Source organism: Ochlerotatus camptorhynchus, unplaced genomic scaffold, assembly GCF_037179485.1.
Source record: "Ochlerotatus camptorhynchus isolate MF236.1 unplaced genomic scaffold, CSIRO-AGI_Acam_v1.1 ptg000255l, whole genome shotgun sequence".
NCBI lineage: Eukaryota > Metazoa > Arthropoda > Insecta > Diptera > Culicidae > Ochlerotatus > Ochlerotatus camptorhynchus.
In genome coordinates this window covers 398,099-417,505 of record NW_027040745.1, presented here as the reverse complement: position 1 = coordinate 417,505, position 19,407 = coordinate 398,099, and the positions used below count along the sequence as shown (strand labels likewise).

The following is a 19,407-nucleotide window of genomic DNA, read 5'->3' as shown; positions in this document are numbered from 1 at the left end:
GGGAGAGGTATGTGATTAATTTCCTACCATTATAGGCGAAAGCCTAAGCGACGTAGGTCTCAAGCCATGCGGGATCCCATCATGGAAAGCTCTGTAGACCATGACCTCCCCCGCGGCGGAAGGATACACGGTCCGATTCGTCGCAGCGTGATTCAAAGCAATCAAGGGAAGACTTTTTTCAGATTACTACATCCTATCGTGTCATCGTCGTCGATCTAGGGCACTGCCCGTCGGTCGGAGTCGTTGACCAAATCTCGTAAAGGATTACCCCCAACTGGGGAAATGGGACGCGCGATGATGGGTAAATCAATTTGCTGGTTGGTTTTCTCGTTCACCTTCTTTTTTTTTCAGACATGCCAATGCCAAATGCCTCCAGAGAGTTGATACAATTTGCACCTTTCTTTGTTCGCGGATTATGAATGATGCGGCCGGCGACGGGTGTGGGCGCGATGATGTCCGATGAGAAATGGGAGGCTAATTTAAATACGGCTCCGGCTGGCTAAACGATGATGTCGTAGCAAATTAACCGACAGCGGTTTGAAATATGACTGTAGGAGTTTGCCTTTTTCTGTCCAAAAAAAAAGTACAATGGAGCGTGGGATATACAGAAAAAATGAACATGGATGATGTGATTATGTTTATGTTCAAAGTAGCCAAAAAAAATGTATACCGGCATTTTTCATATGGTAGGAGGATTTTATTCACGAGTTCAATTAAATTGCTGTTCCAGGGGACACAAACGTGCAACAGACTTTGCCTTAATTGATATAAATTTCATAAGAAAATCATACCGTTTTGTTTGAAATTGGTTGTTATTGATAGGAAAGATACTCCATTTATCCACTTATCGTGTGATTGTTTGGAAACAGTTTATGATCTTCTTCTTTCACACTGGCTCTCAATTTTGTGTTCTTTGTTCAGTTGTTAATTGAGCCATTTTGTGCCATTTTTGCATTTGAATGTTGTGTTGCAAGTAAAACCATTAGGATGGTTCAAAATATTGATTTTGAAAAAAATAAGATGTATCCAAGACACGACCGTAGATTCGACGTAGTATTACGAAAGGTAGTTTTGATGTCACAGCAAAAGTATAGTAAATATTAAATTGATTTCTTAACTTGTTATCAGTAAAAAAAAGTTCGATAGGTTGAAATTGGGAAGCATTTTTGAGGTGCTCTGTCGGTGTCGGTGCTTGTACTACAATCCTGGATGATAGCTCTTTAGTTTGACAGTGAGCATGCGTAAGGACGTAAACGCGATGATCGATGTTCTTAGCGAATTAATATGTTAAAAACAATGTATGTAGTTCTTTGTTTCAACGGGATATAGTCAAATATTCTACCTTGTCTTGAAGATCCTTCTCCAGCATCTCAACCTGTAGATAAAGCGATGTTGTCTCTAGGCGTTCTGATCCTGTCTCGGTAACATCGATTTCTTTCAGCATCAGTTTTCGGCTGCTTCTTCGGAGGTTTTTCCGCTTGCAGTTCCTTTGCGCGCTTGTATTGTGTAGCCAAATGCTGTGACATTACTATTAAGCTGAGCTAAAGGTGTTGAACACAGATAAGGCTGGCGATCTGTATGTTGTTTGGAACGGTGACGCGCTTGGCATAGATGGCCCATAGCAGCTCACGACGAGCAACTGAAATCCTATTAGTAAGGGTGCAATTTCTTCCTCCGCGAATGGACCGCTCAGTGGGCTGCAGCTCGCGCTTGCGGGCAGCTTTTCGTCGTGTATTGGAGAATCTACAACTCCACGCGCCGAAAGCACTGCAGCTGCTGCTGATGATGACCACTGGACACCACCACTCACCACACGCGGTGATTGAATATACACCGTTCGGTGAGACCGGAGTGAATTCGGTTTTTAAATCTGTGTTAGGGAAAACGCTTTTCGCAGTCAATCGGTGATAATTTTCATGATTATAGTGTAACAGTCCCTCTTATTGCGGACTAAACTGTTGTAACTACATCCGACAGCATGTGGCAGTGCCATCTTTCAACCACTAGATAAAGTGCGGCGTGCGCGTAACGATTGTTTTTTATGGCTCCACTCAATTGAAATTCTCTCACTTACGCATACACAGGTAGCAAACCGAATGTTAGGAGTATGAGTGCCAGCGTAGTGAGATGACTCACACTCAGAGATATGGATCTCAAATAATTGCGCGGCTTGTACTGTACGCGGGAATGCGAAGGATAAACCTCTTGATCGGGCTTTTCCAAATCTTCACGGCGTTTGAGCAATTGTTCCGCCAACAAATGAATTTTGAATTTTCTGCGACGCAATTAGTCTAGTCCTTGATGAGGTGTTTTAACTGGTCACACAATCACTTTCGTGAAGCTACGCATTCAATTCAGACGTACCAGACGTACCTATTGATTACTACTACAATTAACTGTTCCTGTGCTTTGAAAAGTGAGTCGAGCAGTGATAGAAGATTTTCACTTGTAGTTCACTGGAATTGATAATTATTGTTAATTTGTTTTAGTTCAATACCTAGTATTAACCGTCGAAATCGGACAATTAATTGTGAACAAAAAAAATAGAAAAAAACGCAGGTATGTGTTATTGCGCGGTTTAAGAGATACGCAGAGATTAATTTCGTTGCGGGGTATTTTTTCCCTTCAACAAAGGGTTTTTTTATGCTCTACGAATCCTCGACGAGTGCCTAGGAATTGTATCACGCATCGGAACTCAATATTCGTGCCTCCGTGATTACCGTGGACCGTGAGATATCGGGTGGATTCCATCCGTTCGTGACCCCGGAGAGTGAACGATTTGTCGGGTCCTATTTCATCTAATAAACCCACCCAGTGATCCACGTAACTGCCACTCATCCGTCGAGCGAATCGACCGCTAGTCAATCCTATGTGAAATCGAGCGCAATTTGACCCATTGATCGAATCAGAATCTTGCTGACTCCCACCAAGCCTAGTGTGGATGAGCGTCGGCTTCTCATTGCGATCGCTCTGCAACTTTTACTCGTCATACGACATCGCCTTTGTCGCATCGAGCAACGTCGCAACATTCTTCGTTCAGCAGAACGGCGCCCACCGTGCTGTAGTAAGGGTAGAAGAGAGTAGCATCGGAACCGTAAGTCTAGTATAGTTGATTTGAGCTCAAATTTAGGATCCTTCCCCAGACTAATGTAAATAGTTGGCAAACTCTGAGAAGTTCCTGGATAAAATAAATGCTTCTTCGCGTAATTGATTGTGAAGCTTCGTCCTAAATACTTTAATATTAAGCGTTTGTTCTTTCCTTTCCGCATATTTTGTTTCCCGTTTGGGTCAGCTAGGGAATTCGTAGTGTTTGAGCCACTTAAACTCGCCCTCAGACCGAGTCTCATAGCCGGACCGGAAAACGTGTCAGCAGTCTCTCTAGTTAGAGAGTGGCGCTTAAGCTGCTGTGCGTTGTGTGCACAACACAAACGTTACAATAGCAACAGTTGCACATTCGTGTAGTTTTCAATAATGACCTTTTGAAAATTGATAAAGTGTTAATTTTTGCAGATTTGTAGACGACATACCAATCGAATGGCTTGTTTAGAATTAATATCCATCAGCTATTGACAGAGTTATAAGTGATCAAATCCTGACCACTTTTCGTAACGCGGTCGATTTTAGTATTTCAAATTGCACCCCCAATATGTTGCTGAAAGACGTAATCCTACGTCAAAAGTAAAACCGGAGATTTTTATCTATGTGCCAAATCTACAGATCTACAGATCTCCTTTTTTTACAGTAAGATCTGAGTTTCTGGCACATTTTCTAATATAACTTGTGGCCCACATGGTGTGATGAGGTCAAACGAAGTTCTACAGATTGGCATTATAAATCAGGACATCGTAAAATCCTTTGTTGAGCATGTAGAATCATCAAGATCAAAACTCCCGGATGGTTTGGAGCTGAGTAAAACTTAAAATAAATTCCTAGAAAGTTCCATAGAAATTTCTGGAGAAAACAAAGTTAACGCTGGAAAACCTCCAAGTGAAGTTTACGGCGAAATCTTCGGGGAGTTTATAGGTAATACTGCATAAATTATTAGTTACCTGTAGAGCATTTAAGATTGAATTTAAAGTTTGTTTTTGGAGTAAATTATAAGAAAATACCCAAAAGATATCTAAGATGAACTCTGTGGGCATTCTGAGATAATTGAAGAAAATTTTTCAAAAAATACTGAAGAAATCCTGTAAAGATTACCAATAATATCAGAATGGATCTAGGATAGATTTTCTTCAAGATATTGGACATATTGCATCAAGATTAAGGATTTGAAAAAAAAAAATAATAAATATTAAGATTTCATGTTCAGTAAATTTTATTGAAAAAATCTTCAAGAGTCAGGTTGTTTTATTTTCAAATATTCCAGACATGCAGAAATTTCCAAGATTCTTGAACGTCCAAATAGTCAGAACATATATATCTAAGCGTTAAAATCCTAAAAACATATATGTGTAAGGAAGCTCGTCAAACTTATTTAAGTCTGGGCTAATGACCATTCGGCCTAACGGCCTGACACTCTCAGGGTACATACATACATTTATTTGTACAACATCACATTTAAGATAAAATCAACAATAGTACGCCACAATACTCGGTTTGCGGCTGCCGCTCTCCATCCTCGGTCATGCCCAATGCTCGCTAGATCACGCTCTACCTGGTCCGCCCATCGTGCTCTCTGCGCTCCACGCCTTCTTGTGCCACCCGGATCAGTAGCGAACACCAACTTTGCAGGGTTGTTGTCCGGAATTCTTGCAACATGCCCTGCCCACCGCATCCTTCCGGCTTTGGCCACCTTCTGGATGCTGGGTTCGCCGTAGAGTGCAGCGAGCTCGTGGTTCATTCTTCTCCTGCACACCGCCGAAGATCGTCTTTAGCACACGTCGCTCGAAAAATCCGAGTGCTTGCAGGTCCATGTCTCGTGTCCACCGGTCTTATTAGCGTTCTGTACATGGTACATTTGGTGCGGGGCTGAATCTTTTTTGACCGTAGTTTCTTCTGGAGCCCGTAGTAGGCATGAATTCCACTGCTGATGCGCCTTCGTATTTCACGACTCACATTGTTGTCAGCCGTCATTAAGGATCCAAGGTAAACGAATTCCTCCACTACCTCGAAAGTATCCCCGTCTATCGTGACATTACTTCCTAGACGAATCCTGTCATGTTCGGTTCCGCCTACTAGCATGTACTTTGTTTTTGACGCACTCACCACCAGTCCGACCTTTGCTGCTTCGTGTTTCAGGCGGGTGTATAGTTCTGCCACCGTTCCAAATGTTCTTGCGATAATGTCCATGTCGTCCGCAAAGCACACAAATTGACCGGATTTCGTGAAAATCGTACCCCGGCTGTTGAGCCCGGCTCGTCGCATTACACCTTCTAGAGCAATGTTGAAGAGTAGGCATGAGAGTCCGTCACCTTGTCGCAGTCCCCGGCGAGATTCAAATGAACTGGATAGTTCACCCGAAACCCCTTACGCAGTTTTGCACACCGTCCATCGTTGCTTTGATCAGTCTGATCAGCTTCCCAGGAAAGCCGTTCTCGTCCATGATTTTTCATAGCTCTGTGCGGTCAATACTGTCGTATGCCACCTTAAAGTCGATGAACAAATGGTGCGTTGGGACCTGGTATGCACGGCATTTCTGGAGGATTTGCCGTACGGTGAAGATCTGGTCCGTTGTCGATCGGCCGTCAATGAAGCCGGCTTGATAACTTCCCACGAACTCGGTCATTTTAGGTGATAGACGACGGAAGATGATCTGGGATAGCACTTTGTAGGCAGCATTCAAAATAGTGATCGCTCTGAAGTTCTCACATTCCAAATGGCTTTTCTTGTGAATGGGGCAGATTACCACCTCCTTCCACTCCTCGGGTAGCTGTTCTGTTTCCCAGATCCTGACTATCATCCGGTGCAGGCAGGTGGCCAACTTTTCTGGGCCCATCTTGATGAGTTCGGCTGCGATACCATCCTTACCAGCTGCTTTGTTGTTTTTGAGCTGCTGAATGGAGTCCTTAACTTCCCTCAGCGTGGGAGTTGGGTCAGTTCTGTCCTCTGCTGCACTGACGTAGTCGTTTCCTCCATTGCGCTGGTCTCCCGTGCCTACGTTCTCCTCGCCATTCAGGTGCGCATCGAAGTGCTGCTTCCACCTTTCAATCACCTCACGTCCGTCCGTCAAGAGGCTCCCGTCCTTATCCTTGCACATTTCGGCTCGCGGCACGAAGCCGTTGCGGGATGCGTTGAGCTTCTGGTAGAACTTCCGTGTTTCTTGGAAACGGCACAGCAGTTCCATCTCCTCGCACTCCGCTTCTTCCAGGCGGCGTTTTTTCTCCCGAAAGATGCGGGTCTGCTGTTTTCGCTTCTGTTTATACCGTTCCACGTTCTGTCGGGTTCCATGCTGCAGCATTACCGCCCGCGCTGCGTTCTTCTCCTCCAAAATCGCTCTGCACTCCTCGTCGAACCATTCATTCCGTCGACTTCTTTCCACGTACCCGATGGTGCTCTCGGCTGCGTCGATGATGACTGCTTTTACTGTACTCCAGCAGTCCTCTAGAGGAGGCACATCAAGCTCGACCTCCTCTGGCAACGCTGCCTCGAGATTCTGCGCGTATGCTAAGGCGACATCCGGTTGCTTCAGTCGCTCTAGGTTGTACCGTGGCGGGCGTCGGTACCGTACATTGTTGATGACGGAAAGTTTTGGGCGCAGTTTGACCATCACCAGGTAGTGGTCTGAGTCGATGTTACCGCCACGATAGGTCCTGACGTCGATAATGTCGGAGAAGTGCCGTCCATCAATCAGAACGTGATCGATTTGCGATTCCGTCTGCTGTGGTGATCTCCAGTTGTAACGATAGGGGAGGTGGTGTTGGAAGCAGGTGCTACGTATGGCCATGTTCTTGGAGGCGGCGAAATCAATGAGTCGTAAGCCGTTCCCGTTCGTCAGCTGGAGGGCGCTGAACTTTCCATTCGTCGGTCTGAATTCCTCCTCCTGGCCTACCTGTGCGTTTAGGTCTCTTATGATGATCTTGACGTCGTGGCTTGGGCAGCGATCGTACTCGCGGTCGAGCTGCGCGTAAAATGCGTCCTTGTCATCATCAGTGCTTCCGGAGTGAGGGCTGTGCACGTTGATTATGCTAAAGTTGAAGAATCGGCCCTTGATCCTCAACCTGCACATTCTTTCGTCGATCGGCTACCAACCGATCACGCGTTTCATCACGATGAAAGCTGTGCCCAGCTCGCGTGTGTTGCCGCAACTCTGGTAGATGGTATGATTACCTCTGAACGTTCGCACCATGGATCCTGTCCAACACACCTCCTGCAGCGCTACGATGCCGAATTCGCGGCCCTTCAGTAGATTGGCGAGTATTCGGGTGCTCCCGATGAAATTGAGAGATCGACAGTTCCACGTGCCGAGTTTCCAATCGCAAGCCCTATTTCGTCGCTGGGGTCGTTGCCGTTGGTCTCGGTTCGTATTCCTCTGTTGCTGATTTTCCGTTGCAATGCTTTTTTACGGCTGGCTAAGGTTGCTCACAGTTCCCGGCCGGTACCACGGGGAGGTACGGATAGGAGTTGCTGGGAAGAGGCTAGTGATCTCAATGGGATCTGTATTGCGCATTACCCAGCATTAACCGACCATCACTCTCAGAGTGATGGTGCTACATCCTGAAATGACCAGAACCTAAAGGGTGTCCACGATGAAATTGCTCTAACTTTTTAACCGTTGGGTAGAATTTAATGAAAATGTGGGTGGATTTAGTTCATAGTGCATTATTTACATCCTGCAAGTTTTAAAGTCCTGTGATCAAAACTCGCGGAAATGGAGTCGAAAGAACAGCTCGTGCGTGATAAAATCTTGCGCATTCATCACGAGAACAAGGATCTCTCGCATCGTTCCATCGCTAAAACGTTGGGAATCGCGAATTCCACGGTGTCGCGAGTGATTAAGCGGTTCGAGGAACGGTTGACCACCGATCGGAAGCCCAGAAGTGAAAGAAAAAGTATTCCGTACAACACCAAAAATCACAACCGCGTATTTAGTTGGGGCCTTCAACCGAAATTCGAACGCCTCCGTTAGGGATGTGGCTAAGAAGCTGCACCTAAGCCGAAGTTTTGTCCAGAAGGCCAAAACTAAGGCTGGGTTTCAAACGTTCAAGGTACAAAAGGCCCCTAATCGCGACGAGAAGCAGAACAAGTCCGCCAAAACCTGTGCCAGGAAGTTGTACCTCAACATGCTGACGAAAGTTGAATGCTGCATCATGGACGACGAAACATATGTGAAGGCCGACTTCAAACAGATCCCCGGCAACCTGTTTTTCACGGCCAAGGATAAGTTCAGCGTTCCGGAGCATGTCCGCACTCAGAAGATGTCCAAATTTGCGAAGAAATTCCTGGTTTGGCAAGCCATCTGCACGTGCGGGAAGCGGAGAGCACCTTTCGTGACCCAGGACACGATGAACGGACAGGTGTACATAAAAGAGTGCCTCCAGAAGCGGCTGCTTCCTCTCCTGAAGGCCCACAACGTCCCAACAATTTTCTGGCCGGATTTGGCCTCATGCCACTACTCCAAGGACGTGCTGAAGTGGTATGCGGACAATAAGGTCAATTTCGTGCCGAAAATGTTCAACCCTCCCAACACTCCGGAGCTCCGCCCCATCGAGAAGTACTGGGCGATTATGAAGCAGCACCTTCTTAAACGACCTAAGGTAGTGAAGACAGTCGAGGAACTGAAGAAAGTATGGGTTTACATGCAAAAAACGGTTGATTCACAGGTTGTGCAGAATCTTATGGCCGGGGTTAAGGCCAAGGTGCGGGCATTTGCGTATGGACTGTAAATAAAATACGAGTAAAATGGTAAAATGAAGTTTAATAGTTATTTCTCAATCCCTGAAAATTTGATGGCAATCGTATGAAAACTCGAATTTTGCGAATCAATTTTGTGTGTGGCAATTTCATCGTGGACACCCTTTATGATATCAAGACAAATTAAATTTCAAGAGCTGACAGGCCTATTGCATGTTTTTGGGAGTATTGGCTTAATGTTATAAATTAACTACTCAGAACATCCATACATGGATTCTTGAACCATTTTTTTTTTTTTAATTCATGTGAGTAAATAAGGCCTGTACTAAAAGCTGACTAAAAGTAAATTGGTCCGCACAAAAAGACCTGTAATTTGTGATTCAATAAGTTTAAAAATTCCATTAATGGTTGCTTTACAGTACTTTTTTAAAACTTCAAAGTAACAGCATTAAATAGTTACATTTCTCCAGTTCGAATGAAATGTTTAACCTTCCTCTTGATGGAGCCCATCAGCGCCCGCACAGTGGAAACGGACACGGAATCAGCGCATTTCATCCATTTTTCCCGTATTTTCTGGATGTCCTTGACTGTTCCGCCGCTTCGTCGAAGTCACTGCTTTGAAATTGCCCAGTACTTTTTCGATTGGTTGAAATTCCGGACAATTCGGAGAATTCATTAGCTTGGAGACAAAATCAATCTTGTTGGCAGCATACTACTCCAGAACCACCTTAGAGAAGTAGCAGCTGGCCAAATAGGGCCAAACGAAGACTTTCCCCCCATGCTTATGGATGAATGACAATACACGCTTTTTCAGGCATTCTTCAATGTAAACTTGAGTTGTCACCGTCGAAGATGTGACGAATGGTTCCGTTTTCAGGCCACAACTGCAGATCGCTTGCCAAATCATGGCCTTCTTCGCGAACTTCTCGGCAAACACGAACTTGAATCTTCCCAGCACATCCCCACGTCCAGTCGCGATGTAAAACTTTTGACCGGGAAGTTGCTTAAAATCGAGTTTGAAGTATGTTTCGTCATCGATCAAAGTGCAGTCATTAAGTTTCGTCAAAACACGGTCGTACAGGAGTCTTGCGCGCTTGTTGGCCACGGAATTCTGCTTCATGTGCCGGTTCGGACGTTTACTGGCTGTTCCGCACCGTTTGAAAGTTGGCGTTGTACCTTCTGGCCACATCCTGAATCGAAAGACAGGGGTTGGCTTTAACGCACCTCAACACCTTGCTGCACAGCTGACGATCCATGGTTCCAGTTTTTTTCGTAGGTACGCTGATTCCTTTCCACACTCAGGGTTACTTTATAGGTTTCGAATACTTGACAAACTGTTGTTTTCGGCATCTTCGGCACTTTAGCCAGCTTGGAACCGACCTACTTCGGATTTTCCAGGTGTTTGTGCACAATATTTTTTCTTCTATCGAGTTCCATTTGACGTTATTTCTAAACGCGATCGACTACTTCGATCAAACTTGCACCAGTTGTTCTCTATAGAAGTGAAAAGAAACCACTGTCAAAGATTTTCGATTCACAGCACTAAAGGGGTGCTAGCGACTCGCGAGGGGCGTACCAATTTACTTTTAGTCAGCCTTTAAATGAAGTTTTTCGGTATTATTCTTGAAATTATGGACGATAAAAAAATGTTTATTGTATAAGTCGATAATTCTATAACTCGATGGTCCCTTCAATATTGAGTAATGGAGAGTTAACGAATATTTTCACAACGCATATTGGAATTAATTACAACTTTTCACCAATATTTATGGCAGCAACCATTGTGTGGTCTTCCTCATTGTTATTCATGTCGTCGACATTGGAAAGCAACCGTTTAGTGATGAGTGTGAGTGCTGACCACGTTTTGCGTCCATTGCTGCAATTGCTCTGACCCTCGTTGGCGTAACTGCCATCCAATCAAACCACTGGAAGCAGCTCCAGTTCGGATGAAGGAGGAGGCTTTTTGGATAGCGGAAGATAAAGTGTTTATTGTGTTGTACCTTTTGACTAGAGTTTTAAGATGCATTGTACACACTAAGATTATTTCACCGAAATCTGTGAAATTTTACCGAAATCTCAACAGCTGAACGTTCGGTAAACAGATCGGTGATTTTTCACAGATTTCCTGTAATTTTTCACCGAATATCTGTCAAAAATTACAGGAAATCTGTGAAAAATCACCGAACTAAATATTTACCGAACGTTCAGCTGTTGAGATTTCGGTAAAATTTCACAGATTTCAATAACATAATTTAAGTGTGTATAGTGACCAAGAATGCTCGGCTCTGTAAAGTTAATTCGTTTGAGCCTTATCAAATAAATTAATAAACAACTATTACTATAATTAAAATCTCCTTTTTTTACAAACTGTATTCTATCGACTGCTTCAAACAGAACTATGTTTCGTCAACCTGTGCAAAGTTATTAACAAATGAGCAGTTCGTGACCAAAACTGTGTATACCAAGCATGTCCATGGGGAAAAGGATTTTAGTGGGAATCGTGAAAACAGCTAATGTTAAGGCGCTTATAACTTGGCGAGTGTAGCAGAAAGCAAAAAATGCTAGCGGACATTTTTTGTTGCCTAATACCTGGACTAAATGACTATGCATACATTTTTATATTTTTCAATCTAATGCCATAGTTATGGTTAAAATTCCGATCGTTAAGAGGTATTGCCGCTAGGGCGGTTCAAACTTTACAACCTGAATATCTCCTTATAAGCAGGAATTGAGGTATACTGTACAACTATTGTTTGCATAGTTTGAAGTCCTATATCACACTGTTTCGGATTTACCACAATCTACCAATCACGGAGACTCCATAAGCCACTACACTGATGTACCTCCACTGTTTGTGCATTCACCCTAGAAGTAAAATACTTCGTGACGTGACAACGCGATCTAAAAATAGCCTGTTTTCGCCTTTAACTCTATTTTAATAGAAATTGTCCAGTAAATATAAATGTTGTGATATTACTGAGATATACTGTCGGATATGCTGAGATATCAATCATACTTGTTCTTCAAGAGTTCGGCTTTATCAGAGCTAAAGCCTTGAGGTTGAGAGCATTCCAGGTCTTCCATTTGATGACTTTCCATAATATGATACAAGTATAATGAAACGCTATACCCAGGCAATCTATCGTCAAACTTCTTAAGCCAATAACCTCTACGATAATGCGGTGTCACTCTGCCGCCATGGCTCATAATCGATTCGACATAATTCGACATTGCCAATAACACACCCAATGAACAGTAGATAGTTCACTGGGGTCGATCGATGGGTGGACTCATTAATTTGGCAGCTTCGGTAAACGAATATTTTACGGTGCCAAAGTCAAGTGAAATGTCAACATCGCTTCATCGCGTTTGATTGAAACTAATGGCCTCCTCTAGGCTGAGTATGGTGAGCAGGCGAAGATTTTTTTTAGCTCGTCCCAGTCGAGAGGACATCGCCGTCAACGAGCTCCCAACGAGACCTCATCATAGATTCAGTAGCACTACCCGTTGTGGAATCTGGGGCAGCATGATTACACAACTAAATTTTCGAGCGGGCTGTTTAATGAACCCTATTTGAAATCAACCGTTCATATTTCTTGAATAAGCTCATAAATTAATGTACAAGGGGCCCATAACGCCCCAACTTCCCATCGCTTCAATAGAACGCCACCACCGCGACCAGAGAGATGCACTACTGGCTGATGACACTCTGATGACATTCAGTGCACCATAAAATATGTGCCCGGGCATTCAATATAATTACGATGAATGATTGCAACTTTATTACAGACGACTGCTCTTGTCCATGGTAATTACACTGCATGTTGAGTGCAGTCTTGCTCCACGCCACTTCCTCGCTGATAGAGTTCCTGACAAGCGGATGGGAACAAACAACACCGATCGCAGGCGACGTGACACCAGCGACCACACACACACACACACACCCTTATACTATCTGTATTATCGCGCCATTTAGGATTCGCGACGCTGATGATGCTACTGGAAAATTTGCAACAAACTCAAATCAACGCAAACGCGTGCTTCACTGAAATCGTCGTCTCCTAATTGGACAAACTTATTTACTGTTCACATCTCATCGGCATCAGTCATCCAAACCGAGGAGAGTTCACTCGCCTGATTGCGGCGCACTTTAATTTGCAATTGCAATTGACGGCACTAGCTGCCCCGGAACAAGCATCTGCAATTTGATAAACAGTGAATCATATCCCCACACATGCGGAGGGGATGTTTAGAGCAAAGGGAACCAGAACCATCCCTGAGATCAAATAAAACTTTATACTTTTGTTACAAATAAAGTTCCATCGTATTACGTACACCTCCCCCCTTGTGCTTGCAGCGTCGACACGCGTGAGAAGCATGAAAACTGTTCCTTCCACCTCCCCCATCACACCCCACGTGGCGTGGAACGGCTGTAGTTCAGTTGATAAATAGCAAACAATCTGGTCGCTTGTGGCAAAGTTGTTTGTTTAAATTGTAGCACATAACACAATTTCCCTACACCCGGACCTCAGTTGCAGGGCATTAGGTTTGGTGGCAGCGCGCTAAATGGGGGTCGTGCCTGATGCTTTTTGCGATGCACTTTCAGGCGGCGGCAGTCTGCTAGTTTGAGACTATAGAAAGGCACACAATTGCATCACGCTTCGCCTTCAAGCGCCAGGTTTCGGTCGGAGCACACTGGGTGAGCGTGGTGGTGTCTATCTAATTAAAGTATCTATTTATTCGAATTAAAATGCAATGTCTCAACTAGAGCTACGAGGGGCAACTACGTGGAGAAAGGTATGTTTGAATGATGTTTGCTAACAGTAACGACAAATTGCAGTTGGCATGGTTTCAAAGTGGTCCGGTTTGCTGATTCCTTCGAGGAGCGTTACTTATTAGGGCAGGTATGCTCTCATTTTACCAAGAACTTTACTCTTTGAGCAGTGGTTCTCAAACGTTCGTTGGTTGCGACGCGCTTTGAGTATTTTTATAAGTCAGTATGAACCGTAGATTAAGTTGTGAAGAGACATTATTAGTATGTGTTTCTGAAAGTTTGCAGCTGATACAACAGTGTGATGCGTGTTGCGTTCAAAACATTACATCACAACAACGACGACATGCAGTAGTGCAGCCAGTTACGCTGGAAAACGCGGTGAAATTATTCCATTTTATTTGTTATTTATTATATGTATTATAATAGGGTAGAGCGCTACTTCGTCGTAATCGCCCATTTCCGTTCTATCGATCAGAAAAGATCAATAATATCAATGATTTCACCGTGCACAAATCAATAATAGGTTTGTTCCGATGCGTTAGTTCATTAGCTACAACATAAATTCTGTTAGAGCGCATTGTATGAATATTTACGCTCATTGTTCTCAAAACAAAAGAAGCGCTCCTAGCGAATCCCCGTTTTCTACGTTTATCCGTAGGACGAAGAAAATCTAATTGCGTTTCAATGCGTTAGGACGGAATTGAAACTCGTAGAACGAATTTAGAATCAAGAAGCAATGTTAGATTTTAGACAAAATCTCAACAATTTGCGACTCTTTATCAAATCCAACGGTACGTATGGAAAGGTGAATAAATTTGCAAGTCATCTTTGACAGAAATATTCTATTTTTGTTTAAACTCGTTCAGAAAAGAGAGGTAAAGCGCGGGTTGTGCTTAGTAGGACGGAAATTAGATCAAAAACTATACTGATTATTTTATCCTTGGGAGCTATTTGAAATTATCGTGAAGTAATGGATTCATTTGTAACATATCGGGTGAGATCTTTCTTACGATACGGGTACGGGAGGGTCCACTAGGGCCCCCAATTGAAGTGGAGTGGATGGCAACTCCCTAAATTTAACATTTAGTGACTAGAAGGCGGGCACTTCTCCGCACTCATTGGGGCATTCTCCTGTTGGATGGTTTGTGTTTTTACCGATTGTATGACCCTGTTGTTGGAAGGAGATTCTCAACTATTTCGTGTGTGCACGTGTGCGATGTTGCCCACGGATCTACCCAACCCATTTTTGGCCCTTCCTATAATGGCAGGTCGTGTACAATTAGTCATATAAAACCCAAATGTTTGAGAACAAGCAGCTTCAAAGAAGGGAAAATTGTATAAAATTATGGTTTACTTTTGAGAATTTGTTTGAAGCCATGACAAATCAATTTCAGAATCAGCTTTTGTTCTTTCGACCTTTTGTGCCTTTCGAACTTTTGTCCCCTTCGACCTTTTGTCCCCTTTGACCTTTTGTCTTTCGGCGTTTTGTCCTTGCGACATTATATCTTTTGAGCAATCCCTAACCCCCCCCCCCCCCCCCCACGAAGCGCTTCGGTTTCGTATATTAAATCAGGAAATCGTACAAGGCCATGTTGAACATTAGGAATATCCAGATCGAATCTAAAGGATAATTTGTGTAACCCAATATAGCGGATGTGGATGTAATGTCAGCCTTAATGCCCCTAATTTGGGCCTATACATAATTCAGCAATCGACTAAATTTTCAATAGTGACCAAAAATAGCCATTAGTACCGTCCCAATGACGCGTTCATCTAGATAAAATTGATAAATAGCAGATTTTTTGTTATGGGCCCAATCTTAGATCCATAGGCCAACATTAGAGCCATTTCCCCTGCTTTGTCATTGCAGTTTTAATCTCTTATATCCATTGAGCTCATTGTAAGGATAACGGCTTTTAAGACTAACGGATAGTCAAAACGATACTATGTTTTATGTCCGGCGTGTAGGCCTTGGGACTAAATGCTCAATGTATTAATTTTAAATAAAACTTGTAGATCCCCTGAAGAAGGCCAAGTCCCAAGGCCGAAACGTCGGACATAAAACATAGTATCGTTTTGACTATCCATTAGACTAAAAAGCCGTTGTCCTTACAATAATTTCTACTACAGTCGTTTCCGAATTTGAATCTATTGAGCTCTCCAAATAGAATCTCACGAACACCAATGCAGCGTTTAAATGCATAGAATTTTGACAGATTTCACAGCATTACAAATGCATTTACAATACATATGCAGCTGGAGAAGACTGTGGTGCTACAAGAAATGTTACGGGTACAAAAATTTAGAAGAATCGTCCTAAATTACCTCGTTGAGTCTGTGGTAAATTAAAATCAAATTTCCGGGATGATTTGGGGAATCAAATATATTTGGTGCACATAATTATATGATGTTAAGGGCTATTCATATGCCAAATGTACAATTTGGAAAACGGGGGGGGCTCGGGTTTTGTTGAATATCCGAGGTTCCTACAAATCTGTCCACGGAGTGGTGGGAGGGTTATCTTAAACCTCTTTGTCCACGTGGTACATATAAAGGGTGTCCCACATCAAATTGCATCACGAAACAAAAAACGCTATAGAAAATTACCTAGTTGACCGATTCTTTTCAAACTTTCAGACAATAAAATATAACCCATTAGTAATCTTTTGGCTTATTTATTTCATTCAACTTCAATACCATAACCGTAAGCTTGCACCTTAAGCTTAACTCCACCCATTAGGTTCTGTACAACATCTGGCTGCAGCTTCTTCTATACGGAAACCCACTTTTTCTTCATGTCTTCCTCAGATTTGAACTTCTTGGGATGCCTCCGTAATGTTTTCTTCATAATAGCCCAGTATTTTTCGACGGGCCTTAATTCCGGTACGTGAGGGTGGTTCATGTCTTTGGGTACGAAAGTGACCCCGTTGGCTTCGTACCACTCCAGGACAACATTTGAATAGTGGCGCGAAGCTAGATCCGGTGAGAAGATCGTAGGGCCCTCGTGTTGCTTCAACAGAGGAAGCAGACGCCTCTGTAGACACTCCTTGAGGTAGAACTCACCGTTTACAGTCCCGGTAGTCACGAACGGCGCACTCCGTTTGCAACATGAGCTTGCCAAATCATGTATTTCTTGGCAAACTTTGAAAGTTTCTGCTTCCTTACTTCCTCCGGAACAACAAAATTATGCTGGGCGGTGAAGAACAGTGGCCCCGAAAGCTGCCGGAAGTCCACCTTGATGTAAGTCTCATCATCCATGATGAGACAATGAGGCTTCGTCAGCATCTGGGTGTACTGTTTCCGGGCCCGTGACTTTCCGTATTTTGCCGTTCGTCACGATTTGGAACTTTCTGCACTTTGTACGTGTGCAGTCCATCCCCGTCCTTGGCTCTCTGAACGAAATACACTGGAGTCGCTTTTTACGCGGGTGATACGTCCCGCGTAAAAAAAAACCGCGTAAAAAAAAACCGCGTAAATTCCGGAATCCGCGTAAAAAAAAACCGCGTAAATTCCGAAATCCGCGTAAAAAAAAACCGAGTAAAAAAAGACCGTGTAAGAAAAAATCGCGTAAAAAGCGATATACCGCGTAAATTCTGAAATCCGCGTAAAAAAAAACCAAAATCCGCGTAAAAAAAAACCGCGTAAATTCCGGAATCCGCGTAAAAAAAAACCGCGTAAATTCCGAAATCCGCGTAAAAAAAAACCGCGTAAAAAAAAACCGTGTAAAAAAAAACCGCGTAAAAAGCGACTCCAGTGTACTTGGACAGATTCAACTTTTTGGTAACATCCCTGACCGAAGTATTGGTATTCCACTTAAACGCTTTCACGACACGCTTGTTATCGTGATCACTAATAGAACATCCATTCTGACCGCATTTCTCCTTCCGTTCGATGCTCAGAGTTTCGTAGTAACGGTTAATCACACGACTCACCGTTGACTGCACGATTCCGAGTTGTTTTCCGATGTCCCGATGAGAGAGTTAAGGATTTTCCAGGTGCTTGCGCAAAATCAATTCGCGGCGTTGTTTTTCGGGTGACGCCATTTTTTCCCAACTTTTGAAAAACTGACAGCGTTAAAAATACAGTGTAAACCATACACTCTAAACTATTTCTACTCAAATTTTCAAGAGAAAATACCCGATGTGTAATTTTCTACAGCGTTTTTTTCTTCCGTGATGCAATTTGATGTCGGACACCCTTTAACATTGGATTTCCTTATTTGTTGGGAATTTTCACTCACATTTGTAGTTCACGTCAACGACCTTTTCACACTTATGTCGCTGTGAATTGTGACCGAGGGGGACGACTCTATCTAAGATGCAGGAAATTTTTTGCATAGCTGTTGTGAGATGCACTCGCGCTTAATAGATAGAAAAACGATTGATTATGATTTTGAAGATTTCCTGCAAAAAGGTGGAGAGCGAGACGAGTAGATAGGTTTATATGCAAGATATGAAAAAAGATTTTTCGTAGATTGATTCGCTAGTGTGAGATTTTTCGACCATTTAAAATCGAGATTTAGATGTGTCGCACCTCTCGATTGTGACTTCAATTGCGTGGTGAACGAAAGGGATGCAATCGGAGGTGTGTGGAGTCTTTTTACGAAAGTTTTGAACGAACATGAATATACAGGGTCCGAAACAGAAGGCAACATGGATGGATTGGTGGATCACTTCTTGTAAGCCGATACTAACTTCCTTCCTTAAATGGAAAACATCGCTGCTCTTCAATGATTTCCGTGGAACCATGGAAATTTATTAAGCTCAGCTTTCGCGCGTGGTTAATCGACTTCCTGGAAATCCGCACGAACGTTCTAACATCAATCGCATCAAGCGACAAATTCTTCAACTACAGCGAAATTTCTCAACAAAGCGCCGAAGGATCAATTCATCATAAATAGGTGGTGAGCAGATAAGCTTGTTTCATCTGAACGAGCGGTCAACACGCATAGCACGGACAAGCATCAACTTGCTCGAACTTCGAGATGGCATCGTTACCATGGATATAAATGAAATACATGCTGAAGTCTCCCGTTTCTTCAATCAACTTTATGGTGCTGGTGAAACCTCGAATACTGCGAGGTTCTTACCGACTAGAAGTATCCCAACTGATATCGAGGAAAACATGTCTATCATGTGATATGCTGAGGAGGAGGAGGTCTTCGCTGCAATTATATCGAGCTGCTCAAAGAAATCCCCGGGCATTGACGGCTTACCCAAGGAATTTTACCTGAAATGCTGGAGGATAATTTCGAGGGAATTCACACTTGTCATAAACGACGCCTTGTCAGGTAACGCTCCCAAACACTTTCTTGAAGGTATATTAGTTCTTGTACGGAAAAGAGGTAACAAGAAAGATATGTCCGCCTTTCGTCTCATTTCTTTGTTAAATTTTGATTTCAAAACCGTCTTCCACCGTTCCACTGATGCTATCCGCTGATCAGAAGTGTTCAAATGGCTCCACAACTATCTTCGAAGCAACCACAAAAATCTGGGATAGGATATGTGAATTGAAGCACCGGCATCAGAACGCGCTGCTAGTTTTCTTTGATCTGGACCACGCATTTGATCGCGTTGATCGTTTATTTATTCAGCAAACAATGTTAAGAATGAATCTCAATCCGGCACTAGTAGAACTCATCAAAATGTTCATGGAAAATTCTTTTTCGAGGATATTAGTGAATGGTCATCTAGCTCCCAAAATCCACATCCAGCGATCCAAGGAGGAGATCCCTTGTCAATGTTACTTTTTGTGCTGTACATGTAACCTCTCTTGGACGAATTAAGGCGAGCTTTTCCTGGTGTGATAATTAATGCTTACGCATATGACATCTCGATGTT

At 43.3% G+C, this 19,407-nt stretch overlaps 1 protein-coding gene across 2 annotated transcripts in view; it reads left to right on the top strand.

The window, feature by feature from the left end:
- Window positions 1–19,407, top strand: part of LOC135704987 (netrin receptor unc-5-like) — an 846,608-nt gene that overhangs the window by 799,951 nt on the left and 27,250 nt on the right. The gene's annotated exons all lie outside the window — the stretch shown is intronic.